At 45.2% G+C, this 25,354-nt stretch overlaps 1 protein-coding gene across 1 annotated transcript in view; it reads right to left on the bottom strand.

Moving 5' to 3' along the window:
- The window catches only part of PLEKHG1 (pleckstrin homology and RhoGEF domain containing G1), a 223,568-nt gene extending 206,732 nt beyond the window's left edge, over window positions 1-16,836 (bottom strand). The window contains exon 1 of the mRNA XM_012536513.3: window positions 16,678-16,836. The gene's annotated coding sequence lies outside the window, so the exon portion shown is untranslated. The remainder of the gene's footprint in view (window positions 1-16,677) is intronic.
- Window positions 16,837-25,354: the final 8,518 nt, after the last annotated feature.

Here is a 25,354-nt window from a genome sequence, read left to right on the forward strand (position 1 = left end):
AATGTTTGTTGGAAATGCCCAGTTGTTAATCAAACACTAGCATGTAATATTTATTTGTAATTAAGTGGGGCATCCCGCCAGATGTGAAACATTTTTTTTTTCCCCTTTAGAGAAGACACCCGAAGAGTCAATCAAATACTTCAGTAGCTACCATGAGCCACAGCTTTTCAAGGCACTCAAGCAGTACAGTTCAGAGACTGGCTGCTGGCGCTCCTTCCCTCTGGAACAGCACACCTTGCAATGCCATCTTCCTTTTCTCTTATCGAGAGAGTTGTATCCCAACCTGCCACTCTTGTTTTCAACAATAACGCAACCCTTAATTTTAACTAGGTACAGTTGTCCCTCAGTATTATCGGGAGGTTGGTTCCAGGAGGCCCCCGTAGATGCCAAAATCCCAGGATGCTCAAGTTCCTTGTATAAAGTGGTGCCGTACATTAAATGTAATCAGCCCTCCACATCCACGTGCTTTGAATTCACAGGTTTCGAGTCCGCGGATTCAGCCAACCAACCTTGATCCTCGGTTGACTGAATCTGCAGATGAGATACCTGGGCATATGGAGGGCCGACCACATACAGCCACCCATAATGAAGATGACATCTCTCAGGGCAACAAGATAGAGGGAGTTTGGGTCCCTATGAGCAGAGAGCTCCCTACTAGTCTTGGACCTACTCAGACGTGTAAGTCCTGTGTCCCCCATCCCCAGCCCTTGCAGTCGAGCCCAATCCTAACTCATACCCCAAGTGTACTATGAGCATGAGATCTGAAGCCAGTCTGTTGGGCACAGATCCGAGGCTGCCATCGATCAGCTGAGTGTCTTTGGACAAGTTATCTAACTGTTTTTACACCTCAGTTTCCTCATCTGTGAAATGGGAATGATTGCATATATTCAAAGTGCTTGTGCGCATGAAATTAGTAAATACATGCAAAGCCTCTGGAACATTGCCTGAACTAGTCAGTACTTCCTTGGTACAACAGGGAACTACAAGACAGGAGGCAAATGGGAACCAGAGGTAAAGCTTCATGACCACCACCCTAGCCCTCACACTGCCTTTCATTCTCCCCATACCTGCTGCCCAGATGCCCTGCCCCTTCCAGTCTCCTGGGTCCTTATTTAGAATTTCCCCTCTATTCCTTATAGCAGACTTCCCTCACTGCAATCCCTCTTCAGTCGGTTTCTTCTCACAAAAAATTCTAGCCTCTGTGAATTTACAACTGTATTATTTTTCCTGTTGTGAGAATTTAAGTATATGCATATTTCCAGATTTCCCTTGGGGAGATTTAGAAAGAAGAAGGGGTTGTGATGGAGGAGGAAGGGAAATGAAGCAGATGGCAGCTTTCAGAGGGGTGAAGGAGGCCAAGTCAGAGCAAAGAGAACTCTGCGTGGACTTGGGGGTTTGCTGGAGGGGAGGGGACCCAGACGCATCATGCAGAAAAGGGCCCAAGGGTGTATGTTCGGGTACAAAGCTATCAGAGTTAGAGCTAATGCTTTGAAACCCTCTGTGCTGTGGAAAGGGACGGAGCTTTGCTGAGGTTATAGGTTATCCAAAGCTTTATTCACCTCAGATTCCAGGCTAGTCTGTCTCAGAACAAGGTGTGGTCTTGGAAATGGAGGGCAATTCCTTCAAATCATGAAATTGAGAAGGCGCTTCCATGTGCCTGACCAATGATGCAGAGGAAGACTAACCTTGCACTTAAACCTAGTATGAGAAGTGATGTGTTATTGACAAGACTGGTTATGACCTCAGAACTTATCAGGAACCCTGATGTGCCTGACAGTAATCTTACTTAGATAGGCATCTAAAGTGTGACCCAGTCATTCATTCTGGGGTTGGTAGAAATAGAGCTCTAATTTTGGAGAGGTCATACAGCCATCTACAGTGACAGCAGAGCACAAAACCTGAGTTTTATGGAACTATTTTTGTCTAGTGTCTACTCAAAAGAGAAGGTAGAACTATGACGATTTTTTTTTTTTTTTTTGGCGGTACGCGGGCCTCTCACTGTTGTGGCCTCCCCCGTTGTGGAGCACAGGCTCCGGACGCGCAGGCTCAGCGGCCACGGCTCACGGGCCCAGCCGCTCCGCGGCATGTGGGATCTTCCCGGACCGGGGCACGAACCCGCCTCCCCTGCATCGGCAGGCGGACTCTCAACCACTGCGCCACCAGGGAAGCCCCCAAGGATTTTTTTAAAGTGTCATTAGAAGTTAAAGCTCTTCAAATTGACCCTCAAAAGGGCAGCAGTACTGCCCAGAAGTAAAACCAAAACACTGCTTTGCCATTGCACAGTAGACCACGGCAAACGCAAGAAAAACCGAAGAGCCAATCTGGACAGAAAGAGAGAGAGAGAGAGAGAGAGAGAGAGAGAGAGAGAGAGTCTGGACGGAGGCCAGGGAGGCCTGGGAAGGCAGCACTATGGAGACCCAGCTTCTGCTTGGCAGCCTCTTGCCTCCAAGCAGCCTCTGGGGGCCTTTCCTCCCTGGCTTGGGAACTCTCACCTTGGAAATTGCCAATGACAGTGGCTTGCGACAAGAGAGAGAGCACAACTGTCCATTAAACAGCTGCTGAAGGCCAAGCACTGTTAAAGTTTATCCACTACATGTTCATAACTACCCTCTACAGTAGTTATAATTCTCCTCCATTTTATGAAAGAAGAAATAGCTTATAAGTAGTACAGTTCATATTCAAAAGGCAGTCCATTCAAACTCTAAAAATATGAACCATGCTAAGTTCATTTCCTGTTCAAGAAGGGAGAAGGAGTGGAATTTCAGACTCCTCCGAGGCAAGAGAGGCAGGTTCAAACACAACCTATCCTGGGCTTCCCTGGTGGCGCAGTGGTTGAGAGTCCTCCTGCCGATGCAGGGGACATGGGTTCGTGCCCTGGTCCGGGAAGATCCCACATGTCATGGAGCGGCTGGGCCCGTGAGCCACAACTACTGAGCCTGTGTGTCTGGAGCCTGTGCTCCACAATGGAGAGGCCACAACAGTGAGAGGCCCGTGTACCGCAAAAAAATAAAAAAGACAACCTATTCCGAGTTAGAACTCCAAAGGTATCTGCTCATTAAAAGACATTGACATTATGAGTCAAGCGGGCTTTCTTTTATTAGCCCAAGATCACAATCACCATTTATCATATTTTTATGGAATTGTCTTCCAAAAATGAAATTTCAGAACACAACTTAGCCACGCATTCATTTAAATATTACAGTGTGTCTTATGTACTTGGGATGTGGCAGTGAACAAAACAGGCCAAAAAACTCCAGCTCTGATGGAAATTTGACTATGGACAGAGAAAGAGTTGACATTAGGGAACTACTATTATTTTTATTAGGTGTATTAATTGTGTGGTGGTGATATGGAAAAGTGTGTTCTTATCTGTTGGAAATGCATATTGAAATATTTATGGGTACAGTAACATGATATCTGGGATTTGCTTTTACTACTTCAAAGTTGGGGAAGGGGGTTCATGGGGAAACAGATGAAACAAGATTGGCAAAATGTTTATAATTCTTGAATCTGGAAGATGGGTACATGGGGGTTCATTATGCTATTTTCTCTACTTGCATTTAGTTGGAAAGTTCCTTAATTCGAAGATGCATTCCTCCTTCCATGGAGCTTTAAAGATAAACAGTAACTCCTGGTGTATCTATCAGGCAGATATGTGTGCTAATCAGGAAAATAAAGCAGGGAAGGGAGAGGGAAATGCTGAGAGGAGGGTGGATAAATATAGTATTTCTACACGCAAGCAGTATTTATTTATTTTATACACGTAAGTTAATAAGACCTGGATGAGTTGATAACTGCATCAAGATAAGGCCTTAAGGGGCTTCCTTGGTGGTGCAGTGGTTGAGAATCTGCCTGCTAATGCAGGGGACACGGGTTCGAGCCCTGGTCTGGGAGGATCCCACATGCCGCGGAGCAGCTAGGTCCGTGAGCCACAACTACTGAGCCTGCGCGTCCGGAGCCTGTGCTCCTCAACAAGAGAGGTCACGACAGTGAGAGGCCCGCGCACTGCGATGAATAGTGGCCCCCACTTGCTACAACTAGAGAAAGCCCTGGCACAGAAACGAAGACTCAACACAGCAAAAATAAATAAATAATTTAATAAACTCCTACCCCCAACATCTTCTTTAAAAAAAAAAAAGATAAGGCCTTAATACACAGGAAGTTGAATAAAATGGTAATTAAAAGACAGGCGGTTTTCTGAGAAAGAAGGACAATTTGAGTTTTCTTAAAGAGGCCCATTTAAAAGAAATGCTAATGAAAACGATGGTGAACATTTGCCTGACTTTTTCTCTATGTCGGAACTAGGTTTTGCAAGCCTATTAAAGAATGATGGGCTTTGATCTTCACCATAATCCCAGAAGCTGGTGCTGCTTCCCTCATCTGTAAGTCGCTGCCTCTTAGCTTAGGGAGGGTTAAAAGTCTGTTCAAGGTCATGAAAACTCTAAGCGATGCAACCCAGTCTGAATCCAGGTAGCCCAGCGCCAGAGTCTGAATGTTTAACTGTCACACCACACCACCTACTGCGATGGATAAGTAGCATCTGGACAAAGGAAGGGTAAAAGATTAGACCTGATTATCAAGCGTTGTCCTGATATTTTCTGAGTGGTGCCTTGGGTACTGCGGAGGAATAAGGCAGATAGGGGAGAACAGCCAAGAGTAAGGCTTTCGGGGCTGCGTGGTGCTAGAGAGCAGACACTGCAGGCAAGGGGCCCAGGCGGACCTCCAAAGGAAGCTTCCTCTGAAGCCCAGGAGGGTGAGGGCAGGGATGGAGGGAGGATGGAGGGTGGAGGAAGGTGGAGTCATAAGGCAGGTTCTCCACCACTTCTACTCCAACACACCCACCCATCCCCGCACACAGCACCTTAGGCGCTGATCTCGTTCTAGAACGTGGTGCAGCAGTATCAGACTGCAAGCAGAATTTACCTGACTTCGAGGCAAGAGGTGGCCATTGCCGAGGTGATGTTGATTTATTCGAAAAGTGAAGCTTCTCTCTGTGCTGAGCACTGTTCTAAATCATTGGAAATACAGTGTGAACAGCACAGGGCCTCTCTCCTCATGGAAGAACAGACAAGAAACAACCATATCCTTTGTTAAGTGTTCTTAAATGCTGTGCATACAAATGAAGTAGGGTAAGAAGGCTACAGCGGCCTCCAAGGTACGGAGGCTGCCGTTTTCTACAGCACCATCAGGAAGGCTTCTTTGATAAGGGGACGCTTGCGCAGGGGACTGAAAGAAGTGAGACGGTAAAGCTTTGATATCCAGGGAAGAATGTTCCAGGCAGAGGTCATGAAAACACTCTGAGGCCGGGGCTCGTCTGGCGTATTTGGGACCAGCAGAGGGGCCGGCGAGCCGGGGGAGGGTGGGCACGTGGGGAGGGGCAGGCGGCAGATCAGAGCGAGAGCGCGGGGCAGGGGTCCCACTGCGGGGGCTCGGAGGCCGTGGATTGGCTTCTGACTCTGAGTGAAATGGGAAACCGTGAGAGGAGTCTGAATGAGGATCGCTTTGGCTGAGGGAGCGTGGGGCTGAGCCAGGAGACCGGTTAGGAACCTACTGCACCATCCAGGCAGAGAGAGCAGCTGGACCGGACCCAGTGGCAGCAGTGAAGACAGAAGTCACGGGATTCTGGATATTTGGGAGGAAGAGCCCAGTTTGCCTATGGATTCGACCTGAGATGTTAGAGGGAAAACATGACCAGAGGAACACCCAAGGCTCTCTACCTGGGACTCCTGTCTCCACCTGAAGTTCTACTGTCAGCCTTTCTGCTGGGTTAAGCCATTAGAAGAGGCCTCTAGGACAACACGTTCACTGGTCAGATTGTATTCTAGATACATCAATCCACCCTGGCTCACCAACTATGCTAGTGGGCTAGGCAAGCGAGGAGCATCTGAACGGATGGGAGGGGGACATGAATAAGTGAATATGGACGGAGACCTGTTTAGGAAGTCATTGCCGACTGATTGGACAAGGCAGAAAAGGAAAAAAAAAATGGCTTCTCCTGACCAATGAATTGTGGTATGCTATTAACTAAGCATTGGAAAAGGAGGGAAAAGAAACAACCCCAGGAAGTTAGAGGTGGGTCTGGAAATGGAGATTGTGAGCCCAGTTCTGGGTGGGTGACTTTAAATCAATTGTGCAAATGCCAATAGATAAATCTCAGAAGGCATATGAATAGCGGCGGGCGGCTCGGGCAGGCGGCTGCGCGGTGTTTCTGTGGGTTTATTTTGAAACACAATAGGCCCTCACCCTTTGAGCCAGAAAATTTAAATCAGAATATTTTGAGAGCTATTGCATTTGATTATTTTCTAGTAGGCAGAGTAACTAAGTGGCTGACATTCCAGTTCCGAGTCAACCTGCTGCCGTTGCCAGCATCCTCTCTGTACCGCTGCTCCCAACTGAAAGATAATTGATCAGATTCTGTCGCTCCCCTGCCTCAAACCCTCCAGTGGCTTTGCACGGCGCCTCTTTTTTTAAAAAAAAAAAACTTTATATTTTATATTGGAGTAGAGTTGATGAACAATGTTGTGTTAGTTTCAGGTGTACAGCAAAGTGATTCAGTTACACAGGTACCTGTATCTATTCTTTTTCAAATTCTTTTCCCAATTAAGTTGCTGCAGAATACTGAGCGGAGTTCCCTGTGCTATGCAGTAGGTCCTTGCTGGTTATCCGTTTTAAATACAGCAGGGTGTACTTGTCAATCCCAAACTCCCTAACTATCCCTTCCCCCGCCCCACCCTGGTAACCATAAATTCATTCTCTAAGTCTTGTGAGTCTGTTCCTGCTTTGTAAATAAGTTCATTTGTACCACTGCTTTTAGATTCCTCGTGTACGCGATACCATCCAGGTATCATACGCTATTTCTCTTTTAAGCCACGGTAAAGATCTTCAATATTATAAAGACCTACGAGATTCAGGCCCCACCTCCCTCTCCACCTTCACCTCACGCTTTCTTCTGCCCCCCTTGTTCACTCACAGCCTGCTTTTCTTTTCCTGGAACTCATGGAGCTTTTGTCTCTCTTAGGGCCTCCATACGTATTTTTCTTCTCTCTGCCAAGAATGTTCTTCCCTCGCATCTTCTTAAGGTCACTTCTTATTATACAGATCTTGGCTCGATGTAACCAGCTCAGACAGGCCTTTCTGACCACCCAGGCAAATAACAGGCCACTCCCGGCCCCAACCCATTTCCCTCTTTTCTTTTCTTTAAAGCACTCATCGCACGGATTTTCCCCCTTCACTCCAGATTTGGTCTGTTTTGTTCATCACTGTATCCGCAGAATTCAGGAAATTATCTTTGTTGAATACACGAATTCTAATCTGAATTCCCAAGTGTAATGTACAGTCTGTCTCTACTACAGTAAAAACCAACGCAACAGTGTTCCTCTTCGCTCTCTCTTACTTTTGCCTCAGGAGAAAGGCTGTTCTTCCACCACTGAGATGTTTTTTCTCAGCTATTTTCATGTTGGTTTATTGTTCCAGACGTCTAGTAGCAGGGAATAAAACTTAAGTGTGACACCCAGTAAACATAGTAAGAGAGCCACTATTTATCAAGGGCTTATTATGTACTGGGTGCCATATATACATTATGCATTTAAGCCTCACAGTATCTTTATTATATAGTCTTACCCCCAGGTTAGCAGGCATTTTCAAATAATGTCCAAATGACATATATAGGCTGCCTAATTCCAGACTATTCCCACATTTCAACTCTGATTATTCAGACCTTAGAAAAACAAACTTATCTCTCCCATGCACACCATTTTTCCCATAATTAATGTCACAGAAACAGTGCTTGAACTAGCATTTCAATAAGTAAGGAAAGAAAGCAAGAAAGTATTAGGTTTGATTGCTATATCTCATGCATACTGAAGTAGCAAGTAAGAATTTTCTCTTTTAAGAGCATGGTATGTCGTTTCCGAACATTTGCAAAGTATGTTTTCTGCTCATATTAGTAACCCGAAGCCAAGGGGTTTTTTAGAATACTTATTGCTAGCTATTATGCCTTTAGCTAATACAGAAAGGTGCTTTCAACAAACACCTGTTAACTTCCGGTTTGGAAATTTCCTGAACTATAGGATTAGATTAGATAGTACTGCATCTTGGCGTGGCGGATCACAAAGTGAAACAAACCTCTCTTTGCTCTTCAGGGGGATTCTGGATTCTGAAAGGCGTGGCTACTACAGTGCTCATCACAGCTCGATTTTTAGAACTTCATAGCATTTGCTTTCTATCAGGATAAGTTCTACAGGGAAAGAAAGAAGAAAGAAAGCATGCTTCTTGATAATGACACTTCTGGGAAATCCTCTGGATTCCAACTTGCTCGAGGTAATGCTTCCTTGCGATTGGTATACCTATGGGCCACAGGGGTCCACATGCCTCAGAAACATTATCTTCACATTGCTTTCCTTGCCATTTTAGTGTCAAGATCAAATATCATCAAGTATTGTGACTAAATGGCAATTCCTTAGCGTTTAATCTAAACGACTGTTAAAGGACAGAGGGGAAAATAAGCATTTATCTCACAGAGACACTGAAGAAAAGTGGAAAAAAGCCGAGACCACCAAGATTTTGCTCCATAACTATATTCCATAAGCTTACAAATATTTCCCAAAGCACTTTTCCTAGACACAGCCAATGCTCCTCAGCCCATCTGGGCGCCCATTCTCTGCCTGTTCCTTGCCCATCTCATCACCCTTCTAGCCTCACCCTCATTAGTCCTTAGCAAGAAATTCTCTAAAAACTCTGATCTAAGGTGTGAAGGGCATGAGGTAAAGGAAGGGTTTTCTTTTTTGTTTTGTTTTTAATTTTTATTTTATATTGGAGTATAGTTTGATTTACAATGTTGTGTTCGTTTCAGGTATACAGCAAAATGATTCAGTTATCCATATACATGTATCTATTCTTGTACAAATTCTTTTCCCATTTAGGTTATCACAGAATATTGAGTAGAGTTCCCTGTGCTATACAGTAGGTCCTAGTTGGTTATATATTTTAAATATAGTAGTGTGTACATGGCACTCCCAAACTCCCAAAGCATTTTCTCTTTATAAAAATCACTTTTAAAGGCTACATCTCCTCGAATAGGCTTCTGCTCTGCATACCCAACTCAGTGATCCGATATCCCTGATTTTGACTCTTATGCTTCATAATTCATATGTTTAGTTGATGCAAATTTTAAAAGTGTGAGACAACTGAGTACTTAAATGGTAAGCTGTTTCAGACCAGCTACCGTATCCTCCTTTGAAGCAGCTGTAATATTTAAGCACAACATAGATGCTTAAACTAATAACAGGTTTGCATGGTTAAAGGGAATAAACACAGGATCGTATATTTATGCCCCAGATTACAGTTTTTTCCTCTCTCCCAGCACATCAGAGAAGCACAGATGTTAGTGTTTGAGGACTGCCTGTAATCATACGACCATGGGAAGCTGAACTCTGCGACGGTCCCCACTCCTTCCTTGTGGCCTGGCATCTTCACACACCCCGACAAGCATTCCAGCCACAGGTCGGAGACAGCCTTAAATCATCTTGAGGCTGGACCGTGGTTAATATGCATCCCTGGAATGCAAATGGCCTTTCCATTGCATCTACTTGTTTCCAAAGACTCATATTTCAGCTAGAGTTGGCAAGGGTTCGAAACACCCCCTATAGCATGAGGGCTTCCGTCACAGGAGAAGGTGGAGGAAGGTTGTGCCTGGAAGGGAGCAAGGTCTGCATTCGCTTCCTCCGTGGCCTAGTGCTGACAGACCCTTCCCAGCCAGACAGGGTGCAGGCAGGGAAGTTTGCTGGGAGAGGGTGGGAGTTGCTGAAAGGGTCCCACAAGAACAGACTCCGGGCGGGCAGAAGGAAAGTCACGCTCACCATGTGTGGAGGGCAGGCGTGCCGACGTGTGTGCGGGACTTGAGTGACATGTTGAAATTAAAATCAAAACAGCATGAAAGCGCACTTTATGACAGCTAGAAATAGCTAAGTATTGTCAAAGCCCCCGTTGAGTCATCCATCCAGAAGCTGAGATCTTGGACAGAAGGGGAGAGTTGGAGCAGGCTCCCAACTGGGTTCAGAAAAAGATCTTGACGAGGGAGAGAGTTTAGAGGGTGGTCAGAAAGCAAAGACTTAAGCAGTGTTTTACTCTCTAAGCAAGGAGGAGGGTGGGGAGAGAAAGGAGAACACTGCTTGGACTGTGAAAACCCAGAGACTTGCCAGAGGAGGGCAGGGGGGTGGCTCTAAGGGGAGCCGCCTTCATTTCATTATCACAGAGGACCTGCCTGGTTAGAGGAATGATCAGACCCTTGGGATACAGAGGAGAAGAGGAGTATTTATGTCACGTTAAATCTGGGAAACAGAAGGAAGTCAGCTCCAGCTAATGCCTTCATTGCCCTGAGGAAGGCCTTTCTGTGCATTAAAGATTCACACATCTCCACGGACAGCTGCCAGAAGGAATTACCAGCTGCAAGAGCTGCTCAACTTCACTCCTACCCAAGTTACGTCCAGGCCAATTTCACTTCAACAGGAGTCACCAAGACACTTTGCCCATTGAGATGACCAAAGCCAATGTTTTAAACTATTTTTAAAGCACGTTGGATCACAAATGTCTCACAATACTTTACTTTACTATATTGTACCCTTTGCTAGTTCCAAGTCAATCTTTCAGACCTAAGAAACAGAGGAGACAAACTCAGTTACAACGTAAACCATCGGAGCTGAACCTCGGACGCAACCATGGTGTAACACTAACTTATTCAATGGATATTTATTGAGCACCAATATTAATGCATTTCATTGCTGCTAAGATGCACATTTTTCACAGCCTAGGGATGCATCTTACAGGAGACTGTGTCAATTTTATTGACAGCATTTCTTCTCTCTTAATGGTACATTAAAAAAGGGTGTGTTTCAAAAGCATCTTAGATTTGATGAAACAGGGACTCATCAATCTCATTAAAGTTGCAGTTCAAACCTTGCCTTCTCTGACAGGCTTCCTGGAGCACCCAGTCTACGGTGGCCCATCCCCTACCCTGATTCTCTCCGCTTACTGATCGTATCACTATGGAGACCGTGGCTCTTGTATTCACTGCTATTCCTAGAGCAGCGTCAGGCACCATTCCAGGGATAGTAGGTTCTCAATAGATGACCCTGGAATGAACAAAAGTTGCCATTTATTGAGCAATCACTACACGTCAGACCCTGAACTAAATGCTCGTCAGAGAAAAATAATCTCATTTATTCCTAGCAATTGAGAGGTCATTCTCATTACTGACTTTAAAGATGGGGCAGCAGGTAAAGTGGAGAAGCCCAGACTAGATGTCAGCTCAGCCTGACTTCAAATCCAGACAGATCGGTGCCATGCTATACTGCGTATCACATGCAAAGCCTGGAAATGGGTCTGATTCTGCGAGTGGCCCAAAGAGGTGAGGTAGGATCTCTGAAGCTACAGAGAAGAATAAGACTGTTCCCCCAAACTTGAGAGGTAATATTTGTCCACTGAGGATCACCACACTTCTCTGTCCTTCTACATGCTTCACGTGTAAGGTCCTGCTTTAATATGGAGCTGCAGGGGCCCGTATTTCTTCCCAATAAGATCAGGAGAGGCTCCATGAAAGAGATGTATATTTAAACTTCATATGGACGGATCCCAGCATTGGTGAGAGAGAGCACAGCCCATATAGGGCTCTGTGAGTTATCCTGAGTGAGAGAGACATAGAGTACACCTGGGAAGGTGCTAGGAGAAAAGCGAGCATGAAGGTCTTGGGTACCATCCTGGGGGGTTTGAACTTCATTTCATATGATCAATGATCTTCGTCAATGACCCGTTTCAATGTGGACTTTATTCCATCCCAGCTGAGCTTCTCTCCCTGTCCTGCATCTCACTCAAGGATGAGTGTTGAAATTTGGTGTTGTCAGTCCTATGTCAACTGATCGCTATGTCTAACAGAGACCTCTAAGCCCAGTGTAAAGAGAAAATAAAGAAGAGTGACTGGAAAAAACAGTAACACAGGAGATTTGATTATAAGTCAGTCTATAGCGAGTCAGCTTAGATAGAGCCTATGAAATTTATCATCTGGGGGCTCCAGAAAAACACTAAAGGATATCACAGACAGAATATTTCATTTAGGACACAGTTGGCAAACTACGGCTGCCATATTGTTTTCTTTTTTTGGTTTACTAACATTTATTTAGATTTCCAGTGAAAAGACTGTTTTGTATGGCTTTCAAGCAAAGATCGGTTTTTACTTTTTTTTTTTTTTTTTTTTTTTTTTGCGGTACGCGGGCCTCTCACTGCTGTGGCCTCTCCCGTTGCGGAGCACAGGCTCCGGACGCGCAGGCTCAGCGGCCATGGCTCACGGGCCCAGCCACTCCGCGGCATCTGGGATCTTCCCGGACCGGGGCACGAACCCGCGTCCCCTGCATCGGCAGGCGGACTCTCAACCACTGCGCCACCAGGGAAGCCTCGGTTTTTACATTTTTAAAGGGTTTATGTAAACAACCAATTCCCCCTCCTACAAATCAAAGAATATACGACAGGTATGTACATGGCCCACAAAGCCTAAAATACTTCCATCTGGCTCTTTACAGGAAAAGGTTCACCACCCCTGATCTAGAACTTCTCGTCGTCCTCCTCCATTTCTGTTCAGAGTCAGGGCATTTAAGTCAGTGCTTAATGTCACTGGACACGGAGTGGACAATGGTAAGATCTATTTGCCACTTCAAACATTAGATTTATTGATTCCTTTTATGAAAATTCTAAAGTTTCAGCGATTATTACACTCACACACGTTTCAACTTTGTCTTTCATCTTTTTAAAAGATGTCCTTCTCACACTTGAAGGCTTACTCGCTTTTGGCCAAATGCTGCAATGGTTTGATCTTCTTAATGCTGCTGATAAGTGGCTTCTGTAGGCTCAACAGCACCCTGGTCATTAAAGCTTACCCGAATAGCTTTCTTAATTAAAGACATCAGTTTAGTACATCAAGGGGGGGCGTAGCTGGAATCTTTTAAAAACATAGCCTAACATGAACACTCTTGAAGCTGCCCTTCCTCCAGGATTCCTCCTCCAGGATGGGAAGGGGGAAAGAAGAGGAGGGTTAGGGATTGTTCGGATCCATGAATGCAGCCTCCTTTTGCTTTCCATCAAACAGTAATTCAATATTTACCAAAAGGAGATGTTTAGGTTTAGAGATTTTTACATGGCTTGTAGCTCAGCAGAGAAACATTTCTGGGTAACTTTGTGTATATAGATTGGAAATATACTTAAACATGACTCGAACATGAAAACTACGCTAGAACTACAGGCAACTTCTAGTCACTGGGATGGGGGTCACCCAAGCGTCCCTGAAGTTGTTCTGCAACATCCGGATGACCTGCGGCCTAGTTACTTTAACAGCAAACCCAGGCCCCCTCACTAGCATGTCCAGCCTATATTTCTATCATCTCTGCTAAAGCATCTGTTGCTTTTCATCAGCGTGAGCAATAAGCAGCAGAGCATGCAGCCATCTCTTAATTACTTGAAAGTGGGCCCTGCAGTTAGTAAGTTCTCCTCGGCACAGACGCCCATGGCTCTGAATGCCCAACTGCCTTGGGGTCAGCTCTTCATTTTATAAAGCAAGATTGATGCAGGCTGTCATGAAACGTTAATATTTGAGATGCCTGCCAAACACAAGCACTAGGCTGCTTAGGGTCTTTGTCTGGAAGATGTTTCTATTCCCATCCCTGCTTGAATACATGAACATTTTGCTTTGGAAACTATGTTCTTTTTTAAGTCAAAAGAGGCAAGGGATTTTTTTCTTAAAGAGTGAACCATTACATTTAATTTAAAATATGTCCCCATGCCACGACCATTTCTAGGTAGTGAAGTTCAGGAGTAAGAGAAGTGATCCTGGGTTAAATCACAGCTTTGCCAGTCGAGAGCTGCGTAACTGCCAACAAAATCACTCACTCCTGGGACTCGGTTTATCAACAGTAATCATCTTGGAAGCACACAGTGCACCCACCACTTACTGCAGATTAATTTGTTAATAATCATCAATGCTCCGCACCGTTCAAGAGGGAAGGGTCACTACTTCCTAAATTTACAGAGGAAGGAATAAGCAAAGGTGAGATAATCCGGAGAGAATGATCAACTATGACTGCTACATTTTCTCCATTATAAAATAATCCATGTCTAAATAACTTCCTTAGAGGGGTCAAGGTCGCACTGCTGTTGCGCTGCAGAGGCAAACTTCATACACAGGTCAGCGAGTTCCAGAGCACTTGTTCTTAACCACTAGAGCTTTCACACATCTTTAAGATGTACGGGCTTGGCTGGCTCATCCAAGATGCATCTAGTTTTACTGTTCCATGGATATAATCTCACCTGCGTGAGGATTCACAGATGGCAGCTGTTCGAAAGACCAACTACTCGCAAAGGGGGAGGGAAGAGAAATCCGTACAAAGTGGATTGCAGCCTTTAAAAATCAGAGCATAGATTCAGGAATTGCTTTATAGTTTACTAAGGGCTCAAAAGATTTAGTGCTACTCAAGCATTTCCTGTGTTTATGTGTCAGACTACAAACCATTAAATCACTTAAAAAATCATAGCCTCAAAAAGGAGGAGAACAAGACAGCACTGGTTATTCTTTCTTCTGAAAACTTACTTGGCCACTTCCTATCCATTTGTTAAAAAATGATCATTTAATCTTTTTGAAGCACAGATTGAGTCTCCCAGGGAAATATTTAAGCTTGTATTTGGTAACATCGTCCATGTTAAAGTCACAAAAGGAAGCTGGTGCCCATGGTGAGGATGGAGATGAGCAGGAAAAAAACCATCAAGGGAAGCAGGATTCAGGCATGGGTCTGACTGCCAGGTAACCGTTTCTCACTGCGCCTTGCCCTTCAGTGGAAAGCTTCAGGGAGAGCTATACCAGGGAAAAGGAAGGTCATGCAGTGACAGCTGTTGATGACCTTATGAGGATGACGCCAATGAGGAAGGAGAACTCTGGGGAAAACGTTTCTTCGGGGGCGTTGGTGGCTTAGACACCAGGTTTCAAACAGGACCAAAAGCAAAGTGAGGAATTGGGAAGTCAGACTCAAAGATGGTAAACGACCATAATATCAAACCATCACTTTTGTATCTAAATCTTAAATACAGTGGACCAAACAAGCACTATGGGGTGGGAGTGGTGCGGTGAGGAGCGAGCCTGAAGCTTTAGAAACTCCCTGGTTCCTCTAAATCACTGCACAAGGGAGAAGCCAAGGCCACCAGAGGTGGACCGCTTGCTCAGGTCTGACTTGGCAAAGATGAAATTAGAATGGAGTTTCTTATTCCTAGACACGATAAGCCTGGAAATGTTTTAATAGCGTTTAATCAAAATCCAAAGTCCATAAATTCTTTAAAAGTATACAGAAACTGAGCGGCCCGGAGACGCTGATTTTAACACTTGATAACTCTGTTTATAGCATTCCATGATCTCTCTAGGCCTGGAATTCTGTTCGAAGACGAATCTGACCCAGAGTCAACATGCTGGTCTCCTGGTTTAAATACGAAAACACAAGGAAGTTCTGTACCCAGTCGTCGGAAAACCCCCAAACCAACTCTCCCTCTGCGATCGACCTTGTCTTCCGCGATGCCTGCTGCAAACAGCCTTCCCCCGGACTCACCCTCTACAATCTCAAAACTATGTGCAGTAGCCTTGGCCACCTGAGGGTGGTACAAAGGGAGGGTTAAGGACCAGAACTTAATGAAATACCGGCTCTACAAACAAGACTCCACCAGAGCGTTTAAAAAGTCATCCACCTCATTGTTTCCCAGGAACAGAATGAAATGCCACAGCTTAACGACTTTTCCCGATTAGAACCTTCCTAGGCTTCTGATTTAAGAACCAAAGTCTCACCAGAGGACACAAAGCGCGGGTGGGGGGTGGGGGGAGGGGAGGTGCTGCGGGCATCACCGCAGACCCTGGCTGTCCTCCGAGGCCAGGAAGGTCGGCAGAGTCCCCGTGGACCAGGTGTTACATCGACCCCGTGATGGACGGGACACGGGCTTTCGACACCGCCCCCCCGCCCCCCCCCCCCCCGAGGGGACGTATTTGCAGAGCTGGGACACCAAGGCTAGATGTGCAAAGGCAGGGATCCTGCCAGCCAAACGCGCCACAGAGCCCCGGCCTCCGACTCCCACCGCGGTTCGCCGCTCCTGGGGGCCCAGGCGCCCGGGCCCGGTGGTGGGGAGCTGACCGAGAGCGGCGGGCGCTCGGGTCCCGTTTTCCGACTGTGCCGTTTGGGCTGTGAGGGTTGGGTTGGTAACGCTCCTGCGCGCACTAAGGAGCCCCTTTTCCGCTGCAGCAGCCGGTGGAGGGACGGGAGAGCCAGGGACTCAGGGACCGGGGCTCGGGGACGCGGAGCCCGGAGCCGGGCGGCGGCGGCGGCGGCGGCGGCGGCGGCGGCGGCGGCGGGTCGCCCCCTCAGGACGGCGGCGGGCAGGGGCGGACCCAGGTCCCGGCGGCGGGGCGCTCCCCCGACCCCGCCGGCCCCCACCCGCGAGGATGGGCGCGGGGGACAGGAACCCGGTACCGCGCTCCGCTCGCCTCCACCTGCGGATCTGGGGCGCCGGGCCGAGGGTGCCCCGGGCCCCTTCCCCTTCCCCGGGGCTCCCGGCCGAGCGGTCCCGTCCCTGGAAAAGGACCCGGTGTCCAGCGAAGCGGGTGCTTACCCGGGTAGAGGCGGCTCCCGGCGCGGGCCGCCCTCAAACGTCGGCCCGGGAAGGTGCGGCTGCGCTGCGCTGCGCTGCGCCGGCTCCGGCGCCCGCCGAGCGCCCTGCACCGCCGCTCCGGCTCGGACTTCCTCTTCCTCGGGCTCGGCCCCGCCGCTCGGCCGCGCTCCCCGCTCGGCGGCCGCGCCCCGACCCGCCCCTCCCGGCGCAGGGATGCGGGCCCCGCCGCCGCGAGCAGCGGATCTGCGGTGCCTCCTCCCCTCTGCCCGGGCGAGAACGGTGGGGAGGTGGAGGGGGAGAGAGAAGGAGAAAGAGATTAAGCACTTGGACTTGTCTCTGGAGCGTTGCCAAAGAGAGCAGTCAAATTACAGCCCCCGGGGGAAAAAAAATTACCAAAAAAAAAAAAAAATCCCTGCTACTGTTTTCGTAGACACATGACTTTTCTTCATGTTCCGGGGTCCTCAGGTTTAGCTTTCTCTTAGACGTGATAGTTTCCCATATGATTTTGTAAAAATAATACCCCGAATGATTAATTCGACATTTTAGTAGTAACACAGAAGCTCTGGGGTAATAATATGTACAAAGAGGGAGGAAGCTCACTGTTTTTCAGGCGTCATTACCCTAATGACCTCAGTTAATGTACCAACTAACCTTTGCTTAGAGAAAGTAAAAGTGGAAAAGGAGGCAAAGACGACTGATCTTTGAAATAGCCAGATAGGTGTTTAAAGGCACCAGCTGTGTGTGCAGTGAGTTGATGACCTGAGTCGAAGGTGCCTAAGATGAACGTCAAAGGCACGCAAAGTGATTTCTCAGCACTTACCTCCCTTCAAAGGCAGCCGTACGCGTTTGCCTATTGACTCCATGAGGTTCTGTAGTTCTTAAGAATGCGCTCTTACATGACTTGCTCACAGCTCTTCAGCTTTAGTAGTGACGAGCTGTGTGGTCTTGAGAGAATTATTTAACCTCTCTGTGCCTCAGTTTCCTCATCTGTAAAATGGGGATAATGATGACAGCGCTATCTCACAGAGTTGCTTCTTGTGAGGTAAATAAGATAATGCCCAGAAAAGGCTTAGAAGGTTCCTGGCACACTTGCTGGGTAAATGTTAGCTATTATTGTTGTTGATTTCCCCCTTTTATCTGCTCTGATGCATGAATACGGTTATGAAAAGTATCATAAAGATATGAAATAAAATAAGGTTTTGAGCAGTAGGGCCACACAATGTCGTAATTCTCTCCCTACAACGTGCAGTTTGTATTCTGTTTTACAATTTATTTTGTCTCCACAACTGACTTGCATTACCTAAAGCTATGAGACTGGGTTATGCTCGGGGTACATTTACCATGGAAGATTTGCAACGCGACTCAAACAGATTTTTGCCATCTTCAAAGTATGGTTTCCGTTGATCTTGCAATACCCTTGTGAGGTCGGCAGGACAGGGGCTAGTTTCTTTTCACAGACAGTACCTGCAGACTCAGGAGGCTGAATCAGACCCTTTCCAGTACCCAGAGCTCACACAAAACCGTGCCTGTCATGCTATCTCTCGATGTTGTTACCTTCCATGAAGTGAGCAGGTGCCCATCACCGTACAGCATGTACCATATTCATGGTCTCTATCAATACTGTGAGCTAGGTGCTGGCCCTCATTTGACACTTAGATTCAAAGACCTTAGTTTCAAAGAGCCTAACTGATGTGTTAGTGTCTGACAGATGGGGTTTGGGGACCACTTGGAGAGGAAGGGAGGAGAAGCAGGGTTTCCTGGTTCCCTGCAAAATGTGCTCTCTGCTTCCCCACTCCCCAGCCGCACAGAGTCACACATTTCTTAGCACAGATGACTTAGAGTAAAGCAATTAGTGAAGTGGTGTGACCATCAGCTGCAGACTCTGACACTTACTAGCTGCAGATAACAATTCTGAACTTTGGTTCTTTATCTACCTAATGGTTATTATATTTCCTGTCCAGCTCACTTCATTTCACCTCAGTGTATTGATGAGGTGGGAGGAGGCTCCTGGAAACAGGAGTGTGAAATCTCTTTTGTTGATGCTGTGTGCCAAGCATAGCATTAGGTACCTAACCCGCGTTATTACTCCTGATTCCCAAATAAGCACATTCTGCCCTTCATGTCATTAGAGAGTGACCTTGAAATTGCCTGGTCTGACACACCGTGTATCTAGTTTATCGTGTGTGTCCTGGGCTTAGGTCAATTCTTAACTCATAATAGATATAAAATGTTCAGTGGGTGGATGGATGAAATGACAACATGAGTTGTAAATGCTATCATGCAGCAGTCCCTATTGTAATATGCTACTCTCCCCCTTTGTGGAAATAATCCAATGGAATGACTTTCTAATGGCACATCCAGTATTGGGAAAATTTTTTTGGCGAAAGGTCTTCCTGATGCTATTATTAATATCAGTCAAAGTCAAAGAAGGGAAACAAACCACTTAAAGTATCTATAAAAAAGAGACTTTAATGCAGGGAATTGTCTCCACAAGTGATGGGAGAACCAAGAATCCAACTGGAGACAGTGAGGCAGTCCAGAAATTAACAATAGTGGAAAGCCACCATCACCCCTGGCAGAAAGGGCGGGGAGAGGGGTGTGTTACAGATGGGAAGTATCTGCCCAGTGAAATAGCCACCGTCTTAGACACTGGCAGGGAGGGGGAGAAATACCTGTTTCCTCCCTTCCTTCACCCTCCAGTCCAGTACCTTGCACTGGATGAAACCAGCTGACAGAGAACTTGGAATACTCTGCTTGCAGGGACATCCCCGCGGCCACCCTGCAATCTAGTGATACTGAGCAGGAAAAGGGGCACGAAAGATCTAAAGGCAACCAACCTAGACCTAGTAGATCCCTCAAATCATACCCTTTTCTTTCCTGAATAGATCAGATCTAGAAGAAATGTTTTTGCTTTTTGAGATTATTGAGTATCTCTTATGGTTTCTCAATCATCCCTCATACAAACCTATAACCCCTAAATTACATACAAGGTCACAGCCATTCAGGAAGTTTCAGTGACTTGCTCAAAGCCACACACTCTATGTGGCAGAGTGGGCTTCAGACATGGGGCTGTGCATTCTCCATGTGTCCCACTAACTCAGCTATTTCTAGCGAAAGGCAGTGAGACGAGACACAGTCTCGTATAGAATCACATTTCAGGGTCACTGATCCATGCACATGTAGGAGTTAATGTTTGCAAAGCTTACAGAGTTAAAAGGCTGGATCATGCCTCGCTTTCATTTTATGACTTTGGGTGATAACTTTTATGGTGCTGATGATGGCTGCACTCAATTCATGATCACCCAAGATCAGAAATATCCTGTCCACTAGATTATAGGAGCACCTCAGGAAAAACACAGGTGGCATTTATCCTTTTTAACTTTCTAAGCTATTTCTATTTCAAATTTGGTTTGAAAAAGATCTAGAACATTCTGACCATGTCAAAGCATTTGGGGTAAGAGAAGGGACTTATGGCAGAGTCTCATGTAGGGAAGGCAGAAAACCAAGAATGTAGGCAAATGCATTGTGGCTTCAAATTCTCTTCAGTCAGGAGTGGAGATCAGAGTTGATGCTGGTGCTGGTATTCCTGTCTCTCAAGCCTCTATCAGCTAGAAGATTTAAAAATCAAGAAGTTGTGCTTACCCTAAAGAGTGAAAGGTAAAATAATAAAGGTCCCTAGTTATTAATGACTAGCTAAGTTGGGCTTCAAAGTAGGTAGAGGAGGGACTTCCCTGGCGGTCCAGTGGTTAAGACTTTGCCTTCCAGTGCAGGGGGTGCGAGTTCAATCCCTGGTCGGGGAGCTAAGATCCCACATGCCTCATGGCCAAAAATCCAAAACATAAAACAGGAGCAATATTGTAATAAATTCAATAAAGACTTTAAAAATGGTCCACGTCAAAAAATCTTGAAAAAAAAAAGTAGGTAGAAGAATTCACCAGAAATCCTGATACTTCAGAATATCTGCATTGCTGGCTTACAACAGAGCACCTAAATTTCCCTTTACTAGTGCCTAGTGGCTTAGGACCTGGTGTCCAGGAGGCAAGTGTAAATTCATTATCTATCAAGGGTAATAAATACAGTGAAGGGTTATCCCACCCATTATCGGGCTAGCATAGTGAGGGCATCAGATTCCTTCAAAAGCGTAATCACCTGCTGCTAAAGAGGCCCCAGCAGAGGAGGAGGTCCTCAGATATCAGCCAGAGCAAGAAGACAGCAAAGAAGCACCAAGAAATGCAAAAAGCACGACAGAAATGTGCCAGGATAACAGAAACCTGTGAAAATAAGAACTGTAACTAGCTCACGGCCACCATCATAATTTTATCTATTCCTTCAATTGCCTAAACGTTCTCAATTTTGATCAATATAGTAAAGTAAGATGTGTATACATGCTTTATAAATATTGATATCTGCAGGAAAAAATTGACCAAAGCCAATATTATTGTATGCAGATGGCCTGAATATCTCTGTGGTACCACCATTCTCAGCGGTATTATACCAAAATAAAGCACCACTGGACAATTTATGCTTCTGCTTCAGAAGTAGCTTTATTTTCAAGTTCATAATAGAGTACACATTTGGAAGCTCTTGTAATTTGATGTATTTTTTGAGGCTTTTTCTCTGTCAGATGTGTTAGAGGGAGGAGTTACTTCCAACTTTATTTCTCAAAACAACTATGTTTAGAAGTTCCCCTCAGGAAGAGTCCTTTGGAAATGGAGGGGGGTGGCAGTGTTTGGTTGTCCCAATAGAAGGGGGAGTCTACTGGTGGTTAGCTGCCAGGGTGGCTAAACTTTCTGCCAGCTGGCACAGTCCCGCACCACAGTTTTGTCCCATCCTAAATACCAACAGCATCTCCTGAAGTGCATGGGCAGGAGTCCCTTTAGCCTGGACATCTCAAATTTAAGCTCTTTCAGGGACCAGGCTAGGAAGACATAAAATACGGTAAGATTAAGGTTTTACTGTGCATGATGTTTCATTAAAGCCCACTGGAAACACAGGGACTCTAGAATATTGGGCAGAGGCAGAGCAAAGGACCAGTGATTGGCGCCTGTTGTGGTGTTGCTGGTCCCAGGGATTCCTGGGTCCCATCCCTCCTCTCACTCAACCAGGCAGGTTGTTTAGACCTTATTTGCCAGTTGGAGTGTGTGGATTGAAGGAAGAGCACATCTGAGGCTCAGTTAGTACATGAGCTAACACAAATTAGGAGGGGAGAGATTTTTAGCCCACTGAAGCCCATACCCTTGTGTGTTGCTACCTTCAAATGGAGTTTAGTGATTATCTAGTTTTCCTTTCTTCTGTACAACTTCAGACGTAACCTTACTACCTGTGAGAAAAGATCTGAATGTCAAGATCTGAATGTATATGCTGTAGAAAGGAATAAAAACAGAACTACTTTTAGAGAACAAAATGATCAGCGGAAAAGGGGGAAACGCCATAATTATTCTTATTCATTAATGCCCAAAAAAATGGTCTTTGAGACTGTAAATTGGCAGTTCTCTTTCAGACCCAGCATCATCTTAAAAATAATTATCCAAGGCTTCCCTGGTGGCGCAGTGGTTGAGAGTCCGTCTGCCGATGCAGGGGATACGGGTTCGTGACCCGGTCCGGGAAGATCCCACATGCTGCGGAGCGACTGGGCCCATGAGCCATGGCCGCTGAGCCTGCGCGTCTGGAGCCTGTGCTCCGCAATGGGAGAGGCCACAACAGTGAGAGGCCCGCGTACCGCAAAAAAATAATTATCCAGGGCCATCACTGAGGTCTCTGCATAACAACTCTTTAGAAGATGCTGGCAAATTTGGAGACTTTGGATATTCAGTAGAATGCTCTTCTTTTTTTCATTTCCATTTCTAACAGTGGCAGGCTGTTTCTTGAAGGATAAAAAAATACCTTATTCCAAGCAAAAATTCTAGAAGGAAAAGTTCCAATGAAACCAAGCTTTCAAGATCGTTCTTGCATCAACTGCAAAATGTTGTTTAAAATGTTTGGGAACAGGAATAAAATGATCTAGAATTGGGTTTTCATATAACAGTTAATAAGTTAAAATATGAACTTTTAAATAGCTCAATCCTGTAAGGCAAATGCAAAATTAAATCCCATGAAATTCTCAAAAAACAAAAGGAAAATTCATTTTGAATGGGGAACATTGATATTTGAAAGTATGAAGACCTAAAATTTAAGCAGAGTTTAATAATGGAGGAAGCAGTTATCAGTAGGTTTATAACGCACAGTCTTTGAAGGAAGTGTGATGACACAGGGGAGCAAAGGTAAAGGAAGCAGTGAATGGAGAAAGATTGAGATTTTATTTTATTTCTGGGAGCTCCTTAAAAAATGAGAACTGATGATGATACCATTCTAACCCCAAGATACTTTCAAGTTAGCACCTTCAAACTTTCTGATTTGCTAAAATATTATGGTAAACTGAGCTTTTCTCATATATGTAATTTATAATAAATATCTCAAACTTACGTTTTTCTCCAAATTCTTTTGTTATTAAACTTAGGAACAATTTTATTCACCATCTTTACCAATCAGACTCTTTTAACATAGAGTATCCTGGATAAACTTAAGAATTATTAAGAATAAATGAAATATTTTTAATGTATATTAGTTTTTTCACGCTTGCTCCGTGAATATACCTTGAATATTTAGAATCATGTGTTGCATCCATTAAAGACTGGTGAGATCTCCTAACTGTTTCTCTTGTATCTCTACTCTCGTCAGAAGAGAAATGAAATCCACCTTGCCATCACAATCACAATTGCATATGTATTTCTGCCTCTTTGTACAGATCTCTTCTTTCTAGACTTCTTTCTTTTTTCTTTTTATTTCTGAGCCCCCTTCCCCTCAAAAAGTCAACTTTATTTATATTGTCAAAATCCTTATTCCTATTAGTGTTTTCTTTCCAGCTTAATTCTGCGAAAACTGATTACATGATATCAACATATCGCGTATGAATTCTGAGATGTTCCACTTTTCTTCGGAATTTTGTGATGAAACAAATTAACCAGAAGCCGAAGAAACGTCATGCTTTTTCTGGATTTGTTACATTAGAAATCACTCTTTTAAAAACTGGTTTCTTCATTTTTGTAATTTCCCTTGACTTATTCATCATAGTCGGAAAACTGTCTTAGGTACAGACCAAACCCTCCTAACAAATATCTAGACAGAAATATGATAGAGGATGGAAACGCCACAAATTACATTACATTACTGCCTGTGTAGACTGGAGTTCTTTGTAATGCGATTAACTCTAGCCACACCCAGTATACTGGTTTCAAAGTTAGTTTTTCTGTAATTACAGAAGGACTTTGTTTATGGAGAACCCAGTTGCATGATCGCTTTCCAGCAACCAAATACTTTCCTGAGAGTTGACTCTCACATTCCCAGCAAGATGTTTTGAGCTCCTGTTCCTTTTAGGAAATGCATCCTTTCACCTTTCAAGAACAGAAGGGGTCTTTTAAAAGTATTCAGCAAGTTAAAAAAAAAAAAAAGAAGGCACACTTGATGTGGGCTAATTCAATTAATAAACATCTCCTGTAACCTTATAATTAAAAATATCATACATCATGACGAAGCACTGTCATCTGTTCTTTCCAGTCCTCTTACTCTGACTTTAGTTCAATTCCTCGTCACGTACTTCCCCGACAGGGTAGGTCCACTTTCAGGCTTCCATGCACTCTGCTCAGTGCTGCTGCCAGCCTGATCTCAGTAGGACACTGTTTGCATAGCTAACAACACAGAAAGGACCCTCATATGGTGAAAAGCAAAACCAAGCTGTGTGGGCGGGAAGGACTTTAAGAGTGTTGACCCAGAGAGTACTCAAAGACTCGAGCCTTCTGAGTAGTGGGGAGACTTGCCCAGTGGTCTACAACGTGCACTTCTCTCTCTGCACTAACCCCTGGCCACTGCTCTTCCCAGGCCAGGAGGCATCTCAGGCCCCTTTCCCCCGCCGCCCCCCCAGTGCTGTGGTCCTGTTCAGAAAGGAAGCTCTTCCCTGCTCTGTCACTCGAAGCTGGGGCAAGTGGCTTTGCAGAGCTCATTTGGAGGAGAACATGCCTAATTAAATGTCAGCATTGTCCAGGCTTGCACAGGGGTGAAGTGGAAAAAAAATGTAGTTGAGTTTAGGATTATAGTGAGGAAGTCTCTCTACTTACACACGTAACTTTGAGAAATTGTAACTCGACGGAGAGTTGATCTCTGAATTATATTCTGCTTTACCTCCAGTGCAAGGAAATAATCAGTCTATCGTGGATTATCATGGAATGTGGCCCAGTTAGGTACCTATAAGCATCACCAAATTATCCTAAATCAGGAAGATGAAAGAAGAAGGGCTTGACAGGCTTGGGACAAACATATTTCCCTGAAAAGAAGGTGGTGGATGTGAAGCCTTACAATGTCAGTCTTATTTGTTTTATAAATTTCTTAGTAAGAAAGACTCAAACACTTTACTGGGTTGTCTGCATACTCTTTGCCATTTGTTGTTTACATATGCACTTATATTCAGTGCTTTAGAAAACTGTAGATGAGTTATCCCATAATGTGGATATGTTAATTTCGTATTTGCTGACTTCACAGTATTATGTGTTCAAAGGGTCCCTCAGGATGGTTAAAGAAAAGTGCTTGAACCAGGGGACGCCACTCTCAACTTGATACAGTGCACAGACAAGGGAAGGAACATCTG

Source organism: Orcinus orca, chromosome 12, assembly GCF_937001465.1.
Source record: "Orcinus orca chromosome 12, mOrcOrc1.1, whole genome shotgun sequence".
Lineage (NCBI taxonomy): Eukaryota > Metazoa > Chordata > Mammalia > Artiodactyla > Delphinidae > Orcinus > Orcinus orca.